General features: G+C 48.8%; 1 long non-coding RNA gene across 1 annotated transcript in view; it reads right to left on the minus strand.

Annotated features, from left to right (window-relative positions):
• Positions 1–1,022, minus strand: part of LOC142870462 (uncharacterized) — an 81,432-nt gene extending 80,410 nt beyond the window's left edge. Inside the window, exon 1 of the long non-coding RNA XR_012918827.1 lies at positions 788–1,022. This is a non-coding gene — a long non-coding RNA (uncharacterized LOC142870462). The remainder of the gene's footprint in view (positions 1–787) is intronic.
• Between the last annotated feature and the right edge of the window lie 16,206 nt (positions 1,023–17,228).

Consider the following 17,228-nt stretch of genomic DNA (forward strand, 5'->3'; position numbering starts at 1 on the left):
CACCCTGCAGCGCCCAGCCGCTCTTCCCTTCCTGCTGCAAACTTTGCCAGGCGCCTTTTCAGGCTGTTTCCCTCTACACAACCAGCCCTAAGACATCATGCATAAAGATTTCCCTCTACAGGTGGTTGTGAGCTGTAGCAGTTTTTGCTCTTGCAATGGAAACAGTGTTTTTTTTTTTTTTTAAATTTCATTTTACCTAATAAGGTTTTTAACAAAAATTATTTTGTTCACACTAAGACTTAGCATTTTCTCCAAATAGTGGGAAGAGAGAAGACTAAATTCTCTATGCAAGCAGTGTTACCACTCCCACCATCACCACCATGCCCTGACTCTCTTTATCTCCCCCACTCTGCTCTGACTTCATGAAGCCTTTTTGGAACTAAATTTTCATGTGCCAAATAATGACAAGAATGAAGACATTTAGTGAATGAGAATCAACCCAAAATATGGCAAAGTGAAATAAGCACTTCCCCACTACAGAAACCCCTTCCACCCTTCCACCCCCACACCACAAAACACTAGGGTGGGGGGAGCCAAGACGGCATCCCCTCCCCAGTTTAACACTACAGGATTGCATTCCAACTGGCATGCTTCCTGCAAAAACCACACACACGAGACCCCAGGAAAGCCTGCCCAAGAAGTCTAGGCAATTTGTACAAATATAATTGTTCAATGTAAAAGACAGTAATCATGGCCAGTCATACAAATCCACTCCTCCAAACATTCACCAACTGACATCATAAACTTTGCAAAAGCCAGACACAAGACAGTGCATGGTATAACCTACCTTGGCGAGCTCCTTCACTTTTTGTGCAAATGTTTTCCCCTCCGCACGCTTTACATAGATTTCTAGGGAAATCTGGAAGGACTGGTGAGGGGGTGGGGGAGGTGAGGGAATGAGGGTAATATAAATAAGGAAGCATTTTAAATGCACCACGCAAAAAGCTCGGGATCTCACGTTGTGTGTCTGCACTCTTCCCGGAGCAAAGCAAAACAGTTCGCGTTCAGTGCCAGACTTGGAGGGAGAGGGAGAAGGGAGCGGGAGGGGGAGAGAAGGAGGGAAGAGACGGAGGGGGAGAGAAAGAAAGAGGGTGGGGGGATGCTGAAGGAGGGAGGGAGAAGAAGGCAGAGAAAGAGGAAATGAGAGAGGGATAGAAGGAGAAGAGGAGAGGTGAGGGGGAGGGAGAGAGAGAGAAAAGAAAGGAGGGGGAGCCAGAGGGAAGGAGGAGAGAGAGGAGGCAGCCCCCCTCCCACGCTCCCACCCCCACACATTCAGGCACCTCCTGAGTAACTGTTCAGAGCGAAGAACTCATCACCCACGTTCGAAAACCCCGTTTGGGACTAAGTCCCAATGCACACACGCTCGGGTCTATTTATAGACAGACCCTAATGATATGTATTGCATTCTGAACGTAAATGTGTGTGTGCCGATTACATACGGTTCCTTTGACAGGTATTTTTTTTTTTTTTTTGGCACTGCAGTGCGCCTGATTATATCTGTTTGGATTTCCTTCTTTCTTCTTCTTCTTTTTTTTTTTTTTTGCATCAGGAAAGCATGCATCAATTTCAAAGGTGTTGTGGGGTGGGGCGATGGTGGGGGTCTCAATGCTTACAAAACCCTGCCTTTTTCCCCCTGCAAAGCTGGGATATTTGCAGAGTTGGGGCTGTTTGAAAAGGCTCCAGCTCTGGCTCCGTGTAGCACGCCCAGTTCCAGCGGTGTGTGCTATTGACCTGCATTGACGTCAGTGCGTCATTAGGTCTCCCTTAGAAACACTGACTTTCAAAAATAGTATCAAATTAATTCAGCTGGAGCCTGGTGAAGAAAGGATACTAGCTGGAATCAGCCATAAAACTCCAGAATTTTCAGCCCTAGCTCTCCTCTTCTTTTTCTGGAAGCCAAACAGAAATCAGATTGTATGGAAAATGCCATTGATGGTATTTTTTTTTCCTTAAGAAAAGGGACCAAATTAGATTGCAAAACCCAGAACTGCCTCTTTTTTTTTCTTTCCCCCTCTTTCTGATCTAAAAATAACTCCCTGCTTGAGCTGACTGCAGTATCTTTTGTGTTGCAGCTCTCTGTTTTTAGCAGTCTGGTCCTAGTGAAGGGTGGAACACAAGTGCAGATATTGATCTATTGATATTTGCAAAGCCATGAATTAATTTCAGTAAAACAGGTGTGCCCTATTGTGGTGGTGGGTAATAAGAAAGAGGCGGCGCCATGGGGCAGATTTATGCCATTCACACTTTCCTGTTTCATTTTTTCCAATTCATTTTTTTAAAGTCATAATTCCACCCCATGTGTCTCACGTGGCCTCTGACCAGCACACGCAACCCCCATTCATACAAACACAAAGCACTGGAGCATTCACACTTAGCAGAGACAGTACATTCATAAGCAAGGGCTCTGGGATGTTCCTTCCTTTCATGGCTGCTTGGCAGAAAAGGCACAGCAGTCCACCAAAATAGGATTATGTTTAATCTGGGGGACTTAAATATGCAATCTGATAATTAGATTGTATTTTTAAAATCTGCATTTAATAAAAATCTGCTTTTATGTTGGGGGGGGCAACTGACCCCGTCATATAGCTGACAATTCAATTTTCATTGGTCTATTTCACAACTCTACGTTTTTATGTATACCTACAAATTATATATGTGAATACAGAGTGCCTCCCCATGGAAGCAAAGTGGGTGAGATATGCCACTTTTAAAGTTTCTTGGGGGGGGATGTTAGATTTTTCTATTTTTAGAGGAAACAGTTTACAATAGTTTTCGTAAAGTCTTCATTTTCCACGTTTCTTGCTTCCCAGCCCTCTTTCCCTGACTCACCTTTCTCAAATGTGCTGCACTTGTGCCTCTGATTTTAGAAGAATTTGGTTTCTTTGACCTATTCAGTCTTTGGCTTCTGCTGAGACTATTAATGAGGGAACTAATTAGGGCCATTGTGTACAGGGGCCCTCACAGAGGCCACTTGGATGACAAGGGATGTGGGGGGCCTTGGGTGAAGGAGAAGGAGAGCCCCAAATGTATTTAAATCGCATGACTTAAAATTAAGTGGGTTTAAAAATTTTTTTTGATACACCCACGGTCAGGCTTTCAATTCGTCACCACATAATCATTTTTTGCTTATCACTATTTCCTAAAAGAATAAAGCCCTTCCTTTCATTGCTTTAAATCTGGCTGGAAGAGAGAAGGGAATAAGATCTTATCAACCGCAACATTCAGACAAGGACAGAATATGCATAATTCTACCTTGCCAGGCTAGTAGGTCAGGGGAGTAGAGGTCAGAGAAAATCAAACCTCAGCTACTACCCATCTGCACCCTGCTCAGCCCCAAGGAGGAGCATTGAGGGCTAGTCAGGAGGATACAGGACTAGAGTTTATCTAAGGACAATTCCTGGTGGCTGCAGGAGCCTTCCACTGACGATAGACTGCCCACGTGTTTTCCCTTGTCTTTTCCCCCTTTCTTTTCTTGGGCTTCAGGGAGAACAAGGCAATAGCCAGTGGTTCATGCTGCTATGGCAGCGGCAGTGGCAGCACCACCACCAAAAAAGAGGTGCTGTGATAAAACTGAGTATTCTTCCTCTTCTGCCATCAACCCAACACTCATAGACTTTGGTAAAGGCGGGGATCAGTATGAGTATGCTTCCAGGCAGCCACCCAGGCACCTGCAAACCACTAGCTGGGCTTGCAAAGGATCCCATACACCCTTCATCACAAATGCATTCATTCAGAGAAACTTACAGTCATTCATGCACCTGCACACCACCACATTCATTCATATTTTAGCCACACTGAAGCCACACATTCGTCTGCAAAGGCAGAGCAAGTGTAAACAGCAGGAATATGCCTTCAGAAGGCTGTATGCTACCCTTGTCCCCTTACCCACACGCGCGCGCAGTGCGCACACACACACACACACACACACACACACATTGCCCTGCCTCCTTCCCTGGGGAGGTTTTAGCTCTGAAGTATGCAAAATCCCAGCAGGAATAAATTTCTGCCATTCAAACAGTCAAATCTCCAGCCTGTATAAAAACCCACTGACCTCGGTCCATGATTAGATCATGGACAAGATGCCCAAGAGCTGGCAGAGCTGCAGATGCCTAGGTAGACGAGGGGGGGTGCAGTTCTTTCTCTGGCCTGGTTTTCCTCACTTGGCAGCCCAGAGAATAAAGAGAGGGAGGGCCATGGGAGGGGCTTGCAATGTGGCCCAAGACTGCACAATGCCCCACTTGGCCGGTTCAGATCTTGTCCTTGAAGGAGTGGTGAGAGCTGTCATGAGCTGTCAGGTACTGCAGGAGCCAAGACTTGGCATTCAAAGGCCTTGGGAATTCTTGTTAGTCTGCGCTGGTGCTGAGGATGATAGGCTGGGGGTTCTCCATGTGCCCCTCCTTGTCACTCCCTCCACTCTGTTCTGTGCCCAGAGAGGTTAACCTCTAGGGAATTCAGTAACAGACTCTCTTGACCCTCGTTCAGCCAGTGGGGTACCTGGGAGGGAAATCCAAAGACAGGAGGAGGGCATGGCAGGGTATCTATTCCTCCTCTCCCTCCCTGCCAAGCTGTGGGTTGTCTGTGGCTGTGTCCCTGTACAACAACCACAGCTGTCCATCAGGCTGCCATTAGGGAGCCCTCTTGGGCAACTTCAGTTACAGCTCTCTCCAAGTTCTGTGTGTGCATGCATGTGTGTGAACACATCTAGACCAGGGATTCTCAAACTCTTAAGCAGGGCAACGGTCCACTCACCTCACTGGTGCCTACTGGCTATCTAAAAACATCTCCCATTAGAATGCTGAGTAAGTACTGTCTATCTTATTGATATAAAACAAGGGACCTTTCTCAGGTAAGTACATGGAATTCAAGAACAGTCGCTGCTGGAGACATTGCAGAGCAGCAGTTAAGGAGAGCTCTGGAAGTGGGCTGTCAGCTTAGCTGTTTACAAGCTTTATAGGCAAGTTACTTAATTTCTCTAAGCCTCAGTTTCCTCCTCTGAAAATGAGAATAATAATAATAGCGCCCTTCTCTTAGAATTGCGATGAGGACTATATGAGATAATGTATGTGAAACAGTGTAACACAGTACCTGGCACAAAAGTAACCCACAATAAATGCTGGCTACTTGACCATTAAGAGTATAAGCATGCATTCTAGAAATTATCATCTATGGGTATCTATAGCTATCAAAGATTTTGGACCATGGCCAACAACATTCATTTTATCTTTAAGATAGACACAAACAACTCAAAGAAAATAATACCCTTAAAACCTGCAATGCACTCTGATATTTCCTCATGTGCTCTATTTCATCAAAAAGTGTGAGTCACAACCCATTAATGACTTGAGATCCAGAGTCAGAGAAATAGTGATCTGGTTGACCTTTTGGGGATCAAGGTGACAAAGACTGGGTCATCTTTGGTGGAAAAAGGATAGGTAAAGACCATGTCCTGAGGTTTTCTGAACAGGTAGAGTTACATAAATGGGGGAAAGTCACTGAAAAATCAGTGTTCTCTGTGCAATTTGAAATTCACTTGTCAAGCCAAATGCATAAAACATGGTGCTTTCCCTCAAGGAGTGTATTTATAGTTTAGTAGTAGAGTTAAGAGTCACTCACTCATTTATTCATGCCTTCATTTAGGAAACTGAGCACCTACTATGTGTGAGGAAGTGCTATTTCTGCATCAGTCAACAAGAACGTGAGGTGCTGAGATCGAGTACTCAATGTTGTGGAAACTCAGATGAAAATTACATCTGGCTGGGGGATGAGCTGGCACTTGAGCTCTGTTTTCAAGGATGAGTGGGCACAAATGTGGTGGAGGAGGAGAGGACATTCCAAACAAAGGGAAAAGCATACAAGCAAAGATACAAAAGGGGAAAGTAGAGGGCACATTCGGGGCTTCAGGGACAGTCTGTGGATATGGTGAGCCTGAAAGGGTGGAATAGGAGTAAGGCTGAACAGGTAGGTTTGGGATAAATCATTAAGGGCCTTCCATGCCATGACAGAGTTTGAGCAATGAAGAGCCACTGCATGTTTCTGAGGAGAGTATTATGTGCTCAGAGCTGAGCCTTAGAGAGTACTGGGCAACTAGGGGCTGCAGGAGAAGCTGGAAACCTCTGCTTCCAGTAGACTCATTTGTCAAGTAGGTCATCAGCATTCCCTGATCCTTTGTTCCAGCCAAACTAGCTTTCTCCCTGACCAGTGTGCTGGCCACCGTCACCCCTTCCTCTCCGCCTTTGCTCGTGCAGTTCTCACCACCTAAAGCTCCTCTCCATTTATCCAAATCTTCCCCATTCTTCTCTGGCTCCTTGGCCTGTATCTTTGTCTCTCTTCTACCAAAGCATGTGTCTACACCACCATGTTGGCTCTTAACCTCTTATATACATTGGCATTTCATTAAATATACACTCGAGAACACAGAACTTCCCCATGAGATATAAAGTCCTTTCCATCAGAGACCTTACCTGGCAATCTCTTTGTTTTCTCCATGGTGTCTGCCACTCAATAGCCAATCAATTAAATAGACCACTCCCATTCCTAATAAAAAGTGAGTGCCCAGAGCAGAGTGCCCTGCTGGAGAGCCAAGGGTAGAATAGCAGTTGTCCAGACACACTGACATCTGGACACGTAGATAAAGGCGACTCACCTCCCTGCCCCATCCCTCTTCCCATTCCCCCATTTCCTGGCCATCCCAGAAATGAACACACAGGATCTAGACACAGTTAGGTTTTGCCTTCCTTAGAAGAACTGTCCTTGGGGAAATCACCCTTGCCTAGGGAATATAAACCCCATTCAGATGAACACATCAATCCCACCATTTTCTCAGGGAGACAGGGAAATGGGACTGGGACAGATTCAGTGTCCTCCCAGTCCAGTTTAGACCCTTGCCCCTCCTCCAGTGCTTGGTTTTTGGTTGGCTGCTGGCTTCCCTGGCTCCTCAATCCCAGGTGCCGTGCCACACCATCGGTGGCTTTTCATGGAAACATTTCACTTCCTTTAGGGGGCCTGTGCTCTGGAGTGCTAGTCCCAGGCAGCCCCCCCTCTGGATTTCACCAGGGATTGCAAACAGCAACCAGTGGAGACAATTTCAAGACAGCAACAGGCTGCGTGGACTACCTCAGCACCTGACACCCGACACCTTGCGGGAAAATGGGTCACTTAAGGACACACATTGCAAAGGCACAGATAATGGGTTTCCTTCTCTTCTGCTGCTGCAGACACTCAGTTTGGTGCTTGGCCCGTCCTTGGCCTCTATTCCTCACTGATTATTTCCAAATGCTCGGCCATTTCCGGGAGGGGGTCTGGGGGAGTCAGTAAGTCGCTGACCCAGGAGGAATGAAGGGTGCTGGATTCTCGCACGTGTGTTGAGCTCTGTGCTGTGCCCAGGTTCCCACAGGCCGGGGCACTTGACCCAAACGTCACGGGTGCCGCGGTGGAGGCTGAAGAGTGCTGTGGGGACCCCTCCCCGTTTCAAAAGCTCTTCTCCCCGTCCCTCCCAAGCTTAGGCTTGAATCTGGAAGCAACGTGGGGAAGTCCCCTCGCCCTGCGTCCTCCCTCGCCCAGTGCGGGTGCAGAGGGGAGGGCCGCCCTCCACAGATTCCATCCCTCCTCCCCCCATCCAGGCCGGCTCGGAGACCGCTCGCCTCCCTCCACGCCGCCTTCCCGCGCCCCCAACTCCTAGGCAGAGGGGAGGGGGCCCGGGCCTGGGGCGGGGGCGCGGCTGCCAGGGAGGACTTTCCCGCAGCCTCCCCAGGCCGGCCCGCCCCCGCCGCCGCGGCCTCCCTCCCACGCGTGGAAGCCGCGCGACGGCGGTGGCGGAGGCGGCCGCGCGGGGCCTGCCGGTCACGCGGGTGGCACGCGGCCCTGCTCCGTGAGCACGTGAGGGGGCGGGGCCTGCGCCCAGGATCCCCTCTCGCGGCTGCTGACGTAGCAGCGCGGCCCCGCCCCCCGCTCCCGCTCCCGCTCGCTCCCCCGCCCGGCGGCCCCGCCCCCGCCCCGAGAGCTCCCGCGCGGGGGCGGCCGGGGAGCCGGGAGCGGGAGCTGGTGGGGGAGGGAGAGAGGGAGGGAGGCGGGGAAGGCAAAAGAGGGGGTGGGGTGGGGGTAGGGAGGAAGGGCGGCTGGAGCCCGAGCGGAGGGCGCCCGAGGCTGCGCGATGCCCCTGTCCCGGGAAGCCCCCTCCCCAGTCCCTTCAAAAGGCTCTCCCGGACGCTCTGTTTTATTTTTTTTGTAGCTTTGGGACGAGAAGAAGCAGGGATGCGGGACGGAGCTGCGGGCTGGAGGCGGGAGGGTGCAGTCGGATGCGCGGACCCCCCCTCCACCCACGCGCGCCTGGTCTCTCGGCGCCGCCGATGTCCTGCCCGCTCCGCTGCTCCGGCTCGACTCGTGACTCTGCTTCGTGCTGGCAGAATTCCGCAGCGTGCGCTCGGGGTGTGGGCGGGGGGGTTGCTACTGGCCTTGCCCCTCGGTCGTGTCCACCCTCGGGCCTGCCAGGTTGCGGGGCACCTCACTTGCCTGCTCCCTCTCTCCCCCGCTCTGGCTCCCCAAGCCTGGTCATTCCTGGCCCAGCCCCTCTGCCCGTCTGCCCCACACGACTCTGTCCTGTGTCTCCATCCTGCACCTGGTTGTCCCCGAGACATTGAAAGCGACCTTGTCTTCCTGTGGGCCTCGCACCCCCACCTCCGGAGTCGCCCTGGGTGCTGACAACACAGGGGCGTGGTGGGGTAGTGGGGCTACACACAGACTGTCCACACGGCCCCTTCCATGTGCACCTTGGAACAGCGCAGTGGAAAAACAAACAGGAACTCTGCCGGACGAGATGGAGTCAAAACACCAGCTCTTTTCCATCCTCTCTCGGTGTGGATCGCCCAGCACGTGTCGGGCCCTGGGGTAAATATTGTGGTTTGCTTCCGCTGAGCGCCCAGAAGACGCACTTGCTGCCCTTGGTAACTGGGCAGCAAGGCCTGGCCCTGGGGCTCCCTCCCCTGGGATACGGTGCTTCTGACGCAGGGTCCCAGATAAGGCGGTGTGTGTTGGACACACAGAGAGAGGTAGGGTGAGAAAATAAATATTATGAAAAGCAAGGGATACTCGGAAATCAGAGTCAGTGCCCTCCCCGGGTAACACCCTGCCACAGAGGGTGTTGGCTCACTGTGAGGGAGGGAAGGCGCGAGAGCCCATGTTTTATGCCCTGCCCCCAGCCTGGGGCTGCGATTCAGACCTGGGACACTCTCTTTCAACCGGCAGTCGCCTGGGCTGGAGTCTCACTAGGGGAGAGGCAACAGGACCAGGCCTCTGAGCTGTGTGCTGAGAATTCCAGGTTCCAGCAACAAGAGGCTATCTAAGAGCTTGACCTGGAGAGGCCTTAAAACTGCCTCGCAAACAAGATCTCTCAGCCCCCAAAGAGAAGTCTGAGCAGATGGCTCAGTTTCCCCTGGTCCCTCTGGTGGTTCAGCCTGATGGATATGTTAAAACTGGTTGCCAGTAACATTAGAAACTTAAGGATGTATCTACCACCATGCCACACTCTCTTCTGAGAATTCCTGTTACTCAGGATAGCTGTTTCATACAGTTTAGTAGCAGCTTGTTTTTTGACTTTGCTTGATTTTGTTACCTAATGTCACCTTGAAGACAGAGATTTATGTGCAACGGGCCTCAGGAGAGGGCTGCACTCATTAGGGAGGAGAGGAGAGTGCAGAGCTTTAGGATCCTTTGGCCATTTATTCATTCATGTTTTTGAGGCCTACTGTGTTCCATGCCTGTGCAAGGTGCTGGGGGAACACAGTTGGAATGACCTGGGCTCTGGTGTTGGAGAGTTTTGGGTCCACGGAGAACACAGATAGTAAATGATATCACAATGAGGTCATTAATAATAACTGGATTGCTCATGAGCTGCAATGAGAACATAAGGGAAGAAGCTGCTAAAATTGGCCCTAGGGAGTGTATCAGTCAGCTTGGGCTACATTATGCTGCAGTAACAAATGGCTCCACCATCTCAGTCGCTAAAAAACAATAAAGGTTTTATCTTTTTCACATTCACATCTGCCAGAGTTCTCCTGTGGTTCCACTTCATACTCTCTTCATTCTGCGGCCAAGGGGTCCCTCCATGGGACTGGCTGACCTCATGGCAGAGGGAAAATAGAGATAGTAGAATGCAATGACTTCTGCTCCAAAGTGGCATATGTCACTCCCACTCAAGTTTCATTGGCCAAAGCAAGTCCTGTGACTAAGTCTGCCATAAATAGAGCAGAAAGTCTAATTCTTCCACGAGATCACCCCAGTGGGAAGGGGTAGCGGGTATCTTGACCCATAATACAGCCTACCACAGTGTCCAAGGGGATGTGGTGCTTGGGCTGATTGCAAAAGCAGATTAGAACGGGAGCAGGCAGGCAGACAAGGGAGGGAGGATATTCGTGCAGAGGGAACTTCGTAGGCCACGGTCACGGAGGCATAAAAACTGCCTGAGAAACCAGCCATCTCCCATTACACAATCTTTCCCTCCCAAGTCCACATAGTGTAGGGAAACATTCTTTGTCTACCCTACCCTACTCCCCCACTGTGTTTAAATCTTTTCTTTAAATTCTTTTTTAATTCTTTTTTTTATTTTATTTTTAGAGACAAAGTCCACTCTGTCGTTCAAGCTGGAGTGCAGTGGTGCCATCATAGCTCATCGCAGCCTCCAACTACTGGGCTCAAGCCATCCTCCCACCTCCTGGTGGCTGGGACTATAGGCGCATGCCACCATTGCCTGGCTAAATTTTTTTTTTTTTTTATTTTAGAGAGGAGGTCTCGAGGTGTTGCCCAGGCTGGTCTTAAACTTCTGGCCTCAAGCGATTCTCTTGCCTTGGGCTTCCAAAGTGCTGGGATTACAGGTGTGAGCCACCACCCTCTTCCCTGAATCCCTTTTTAAGGGCTTGCCCCTGGCCCTGTTTCAAGAGTTGTCACTGGGGGGGATGTTGAATTGGTGGTTGTATATCTTCCCAGAGAAAATGGGCCCAAGTTACCCAAAAAGACTCTTGTCTTCCATGAATACTGGAGTATCTCTGGTAGAGAGGTGCTTTTAAAAGGACCAAAAACCCAACAGGTCCCTATGATATTCTAATCCTCGAGGCCTTAGAGACTGGCTAATGATGGGTCTGGATGGCTGTGTATGGGGGCTGGGGACTCCCAGAGTGACTTTGGCAGGTACCAAGGCTTCTTAGATTTCAGACTGTCTTTTTTTTTTTTCTTTTTTTTGAGACAGAGTCTCGCTTTGTTGTCCAGACTAGAGTGAGTGCCGTGGCGTCAGCCTAGCTCACAGCAACCTCAAACTCCTGGGCTCAAGCGATCCTTCTGCCTCAGCCTCCCGAGTAGCTGGGACTACATTCATGTGCCACCATGCCCGGCTAATTTTTTATATACATATCAGTTGGCCAATTAATTTCTTTCTATTTATAGTAGAGACGGGGTCTCACTCTTGCTCAGGCTGGTTTTGAACTCCTGACCTTGAGCAATCCGCCCACCTCGGCCTCCCAGAGAGCTAGGATTACAGGCATTAGCCACCGCACCTGGCCCAGACTGTCTTAATGGGACAGTTTGAGGGGACATCTCCAGAAAGTTCTGATGGCTGCTTGGGTCTCAGCAACCCAGCCTCTCTCTCCTCGTGAGAAAGGCCTCCTCCCCACCCCCTCCGTTCATTTTCTGTCCTGCTTTAAGTGTCAAAAGAAGGATCCCTCATGGCCAAAATGCCCTGGTGGCCCCTCAAATGCTGCTAAGCAAGAATGAATACATGTTATTGAGTCCTGGACTTTTTTTTTTTTTTTTTTTTTTGAGACAGAGTCTCGCTTTGTTGCCCAGGCTAGAGTGAGTGCTGTGGCGTCAGCCTAGCTCACAGCAACCTCAAACTCCTGGGCTCCAGTGATCCTTCTGCCTCAGCCTCCCGGGTAGCTGGGACTACAGGCATGTGCCACCATGCCCGGCTAATTTTTTTTTTTTTTTATATATATATCAGTTGGCCAATTAATTTCTTTTCTATTTATAGTAGAGACGGGGTCTCGCTCTTGCTCAGGCTGGTTTTGAACTCCTGACCTTGAGCAATCCGCCCGCCTCGGCCTCCCAAGAGCTAGGATTACAGGCGTGAGCCACAGCGCCCGGCCTGAGTCCTGGACTTTTAATTAAACCTTTTATAATTGTTTGGCTTTTCCCCCATGACATTGTAAAGGCCTTTCCCCCCTCTGTACCCCCTGATTCCCTAGGTACCACAGCTGCCCCAGGAAGATTTGTTCATGGGTTGGTTAGTTGAAAGACAACCATGTCAAGAGAGTCAGGAATCTTTCAGTTGCAAGTGACTAAAAATCCAGCCCAACTGGCTTAAAGTGGATTTTTTTAGTTCATGGGACTGTCCCTAGCGCAGATTTGCCTCCACTCATGACTTCACACAGGGGCTTAAAGTAGGCGCCTGGTTTCTCTCTCTCCATATCTGGGCTCTGCTTTCTTCTTGTCTGGCTCTATTCTCAGAGAAGCTCTTTCTGTCTAGTTGTCAGATGGCTGCAGAACTTCTACTCTTACACCCTCCTGGGGTGAAGTCCACTAGGAAAGGGTGTCTGTGCCTCTCCCGGAATTCCTAGCAAGAATTTCATTGGGCGCAGGTCTTTCCTGACCCATCTGTGGTGGTTCATCACCTTAAGCCTAAGTGAGCCTGGGTGGAGCCCTACCCAAAGCAAGGGATTGAGAAGAGGAGAGGAGGTAGTTCCCAGAGGGAATCCAGGGGCAGTGAGGGGTGAATGGAAGGTGGAGGACAAATACAGCAGGTGTCCAGTTCACTGACGAAGGTCTGCATAAGCCAGCTATTGCTATGATGATGCTACATAACAAATTGCTCTAAGACTCTCGGTGGCTTATAATAAGCATTATTTTCTCATGGGGTTGTGGGGTGGTTCAGGCATATCAGTTTTAGGGTGCAGGTTGGCCAAGTCTGGTCCCAAGGCATGGGGTGGGTTCAAATCTGGTCTATTTTCCCTCATCCTCCTTGGAACGGGTGCATGTTCTCATGGTGAATGGCTGGAGCACATGGGAGGGAGAAAAACACACCAGATCGCTAAAGCCTTGGCTCAGAACTGTTACACAATTAGCTCTGCCCACCTTCCTTCGGCCCAAACAAGTCACGTGGTCAAGTCCAACATGAGTGGGGCTGAGAAATATACTGAAAATAATCCAGTTTATCACAGTGTCACAGAAAGTGAGATCAGCAACAGGATTAGAATGGGCTGCTCCACATTTCCCAGACTCCACCTGCCCGTAGCTTTATTCACAATTGTCCCACGTCCCAGTGGATATGCATTAAAAGGTTCTGCTGAGTAGATCACATTTCAAGTGTTTTGTCCTCCTTAACTTCCCCTTATGCTGACCCCAGCCTTGAGTCTTCCTCAAGATTTTCCTGCACCAACTCTCTGTGATTCATTTCACCTCTCTTTGCAGCTGTGAGTGCTGATCCAAGAGCTATGGTTGGTGGTTGTGGATAACAGGTGAATGCCCACCTGTTGTAGGTAGCATTGTTGTAGAAGGCATTTCTACTGAGTGTGGGAGATTGGGTAAAACAAGATTACTTCTTGAGCTCCTTCCCATTGTAAGATGCTCTGATTCTAGATATCCCATGTCAATTTCTGACCATGTATAGTTGTATTTTAGGACAGTGGTCCCCAACCTTTTTGTCACCAGGGACTGGTTTCATGGAAGACAAATTTTCCATGGACTGTGGTCGGGGCAGGGATGATGGTTTTGGCATAATTCAAGCACATTACATTTATTGTGCAGTCAAACCTCTCTGCTAATGATAATCTGTATTTGCAGCTGCTCCCCAGCGCTAGCATCACCACCTCAGCTCCACCTCACATTATCAGGCATTAGATTCTCATAAGGAGTGCAACCTAGATCCCTTGAATATGCATTTAACAGTAGGGTTTGAGCTCCTCTGAGAATCTAATGCCACCACTGATCTGATAGGTGGTGGAGCTCCGGCGGTGATGTGAGCGATGGAGAATGGCTTTAAATACAGATGAAGCTTCCCTTGCTTGCCTGCTGCTCACTTCCTGCTGTGTGTGGCCCAGTTTCTAACAGGCCACCAACCACTTCTGGTCAGTGGCCCAGGGGTTGGGGACCACAGTTTTAGGATACAGCATTTGACCTGTGAATCTTTGGTCCCTTTACTCCCAATGACCAGAATCTGGGATGCATCATGACATGAGACCAGTAGGCTCATATGCTCAGAAGACCACTGTTCTATGCTCCCTGGGGAGAACCTGTGAGGACCAGGCATTGGAAGAAGGCAGCCACATTTCTTTATGATGCTTGCAAAGCTTTGCCTCTGGACAGCCTCAGGTGGAAAAGCCAACCTGGAAACATTAGTCTGCCCTTCCTTTCTTCTTGTTTTTTTTTTTTTTAATGGATCTCCAAAGAAAGAAAGAACAACTTTATATTCTCTTTCCCAGTGGCTCCAAGCCCTCAACGCCAGGAAGCTCTGGTTAGTGTCTAACTTGATTCTCCGTGGCTACAGTGGAAGGCTGTCCTTTCTCCTTTCTCATCTTTTACATCTTTTCGTATGGTGGAGTCTCTCTCTCATGTTGGTGTTGAGGAAACCTGTTCATTTTGAGGTTCCAGGAGAGAAACTGGTATTACTTTCTCTTATTTCACATCAACAAACAATTACTGAACGAGTGCGATCATTCTCGTAAGCACTGCAGTGTTATAAGCATCACCTTTGGAGCTAGACCGTCTGTGTCCTGGTTCTGGCTCTGCTGCTTACTAGGTGTGTGACCTTGAATGACATAGTTAGCCTCGTTTGTTCATAGTCTTCTCGTCTGCGAAATGTGATTATAATAGGACCTCTCTCACAGGGCTCTCATGAGGGGTAAATGAGTTACTAACTGCAAAGTGCTTAGAATAGTGTCTGGCACATATGTGCTCAATAAATGTTGGCTATTATTATCTTTATTTTGAGACGGAAGACTGAGCCACTGTCCTCAAATAACTCAGACCAGGGAGGAATATGGCACTGACCACATGTGACTGTTCTCTGGTTTAAGATGACAAGGGGATGTGGGTGGTTATAGGAACACGGTGAGAAAAAGTTACAAGGAGGTAAGCTTTAAGATAAAACCTTCCTAAGAATTAGAATTTATCAAAAAATTTGTAAGTAATGAGCTCCTCTGTCATCAGACACATTCAGGCAAATCCTGAATACTCATTCACCTAGCATTTGGAAGAACAGAGTTTGCAAATGGGTGGTACGTGGGCTGGGTCTCACCTGTAAAGGTGTTTTGTTGGGGCTACAATGTATTTTTTAAAAATTTCAATGAGTCACCAAGAGATTAGAAGATTTTTGTTTACTAACGTAGATTTTTGGGCTTTTTTTGGTTTGTTTCTGGCAGAATTGGAAGATCTGGCAACACTGGGCCTACAATCCTGCATGTCAGTAACAGAGCTGAGCTGTGGCTGCTCCTTGAAGATAGAGCCCGTTTCTATAGGGATAGGGATGTCTTTTGTCCTCTTCTGGGGCCTCTTCTCTTTTTTGGGGGGACACAACTGGCACCTCTGTGTTTCTCAATTTGTAGCACCTGCCACAGAAGATTTGAAGAGTGGGTGGGAGGATGACCTGATCCAAGATTAACTCCTTCCTTGTTCTGAGAGCCTGGACTCGTGTGCTGAGACAGGGATATGTACCCTGCCACAGAGCCATTCAGTCACTAGGCCCTGTACCCCTACTCCTCGCTAAGCCTTGTGATTCATACTAGGAACTCTAGAATACAAAGCTGGGTTTCCAGGGGTCCTATTTGTATATATGCACACAAACGGTATATGTGTTAAAATATACATAACATAAAATTTATCATTTTTAAGTGTACACTTCAGTAGTATCAAGTACATTCACAATATTGCCCACTGTCACTACTATCCATTTCCAGAACTCTTGTATCCTGAACAAACAATCTACCCATTCATCAATAACCCTCATTTTTCCCCTTCCCCTCAGCGCCCGGTAACCTCCATTCTACTTTCTGTTTCTGTGAATTTGCCTGTTCTAGGAACCTCATAGAAGGGGAATCATATATTTATACTTTTGTGTCTGGCTTATTTCATTTAGCATAATGTCCTTGATTCATCCATGTCGTAACGTGTTTCAGAATTTCCTTCCTTGTTATAGCTGAATAATATTTCATTGCATGGACATGCCACATTTGGCTTATCCACCCCTCTGTCGTGGACACTTAGGCTGCTTCCACCTTTCAGCTAAGGTGAATAATGCTGCTATGAACATGGGTGTACAAGCATCTTTTGGAATCCTGCTTTTAATTGTTTTGGGTATATGTGTTCCTGTTATATTTAAATTCAAAATTAAACCATAAGCTTCCAGCTCTCTCTTCTCCTCAGTGCTCCATAGGCGATAAGGCACACCTGCCACTTGCATTGCACAGCTGTAGAAACGCAGCAGAGGCTCAGGGATGGGAACAAGTGCTGAGAGCAGGGTCCTTGGTGCGTGTCTTTCCCACTAGGCTGTACCCCGAAGACAAGCCTGTGTCTCTTGATGTCAAGAAAGTGTCTCCAGGACGAGTAACTAGAATGTAGTTGATATGTTTTGAAAAAATAAACAAATGTTTTTTGTGCTTTACACTGTAACAGAGCCTTGCCAATAAACGGCTGGTGTCCATAACCCTCTCCCTTCCCCAGTCCCCCTTTGTCACCTGTCAGACACATCACCACCCTTGGGACTTGGACACACCAGCTGCCCCTGATCCGTGTCTTCAGTGATAACAACTTCAGCCTATCAGGCCGGAAAAGGGTCGCTTTGCAAAGTGCTTCCGTCCACAGTCCCTGGGGCGCGTCTTCCTCCCACTCGTGGGTGTGGTGTCACTCCAGCTTCACCCCAGAGCTCAGCTCGCTGCCATTCCGGGAGCACCTGCCTCCAGGCTGGTGTGAGAGACCCACTGGCGGTGCCTCTGGCAAAGGGAGTGGGGGGTGCGTTTGAACCCCTGTAAGCCAGATTTTGTCAGGAAATCTCTAGTGTGCTGCTTAATTGCGGTGCTCTTATCCCACAGTTCTGTGCCGTGGGGGGTCGGGAACCTCCACCCAAATTCCTTTTGTGTTTAAAAATTGAGACAAATGTAATTTTAATGGAGTGGCGAAAATGCTGCTCTTGGGGAAACTGCACTGTTGACTTAGCGTTTGGTTTAGAAAATGGGGGCTCTGGAAGGAGTCCTTGC

The sequence above is a fragment of the Microcebus murinus genome, chromosome 4, assembly GCF_040939455.1.
Source record: "Microcebus murinus isolate Inina chromosome 4, M.murinus_Inina_mat1.0, whole genome shotgun sequence".
In the NCBI taxonomy this organism is placed as follows: domain Eukaryota; kingdom Metazoa; phylum Chordata; class Mammalia; order Primates; family Cheirogaleidae; genus Microcebus; species Microcebus murinus.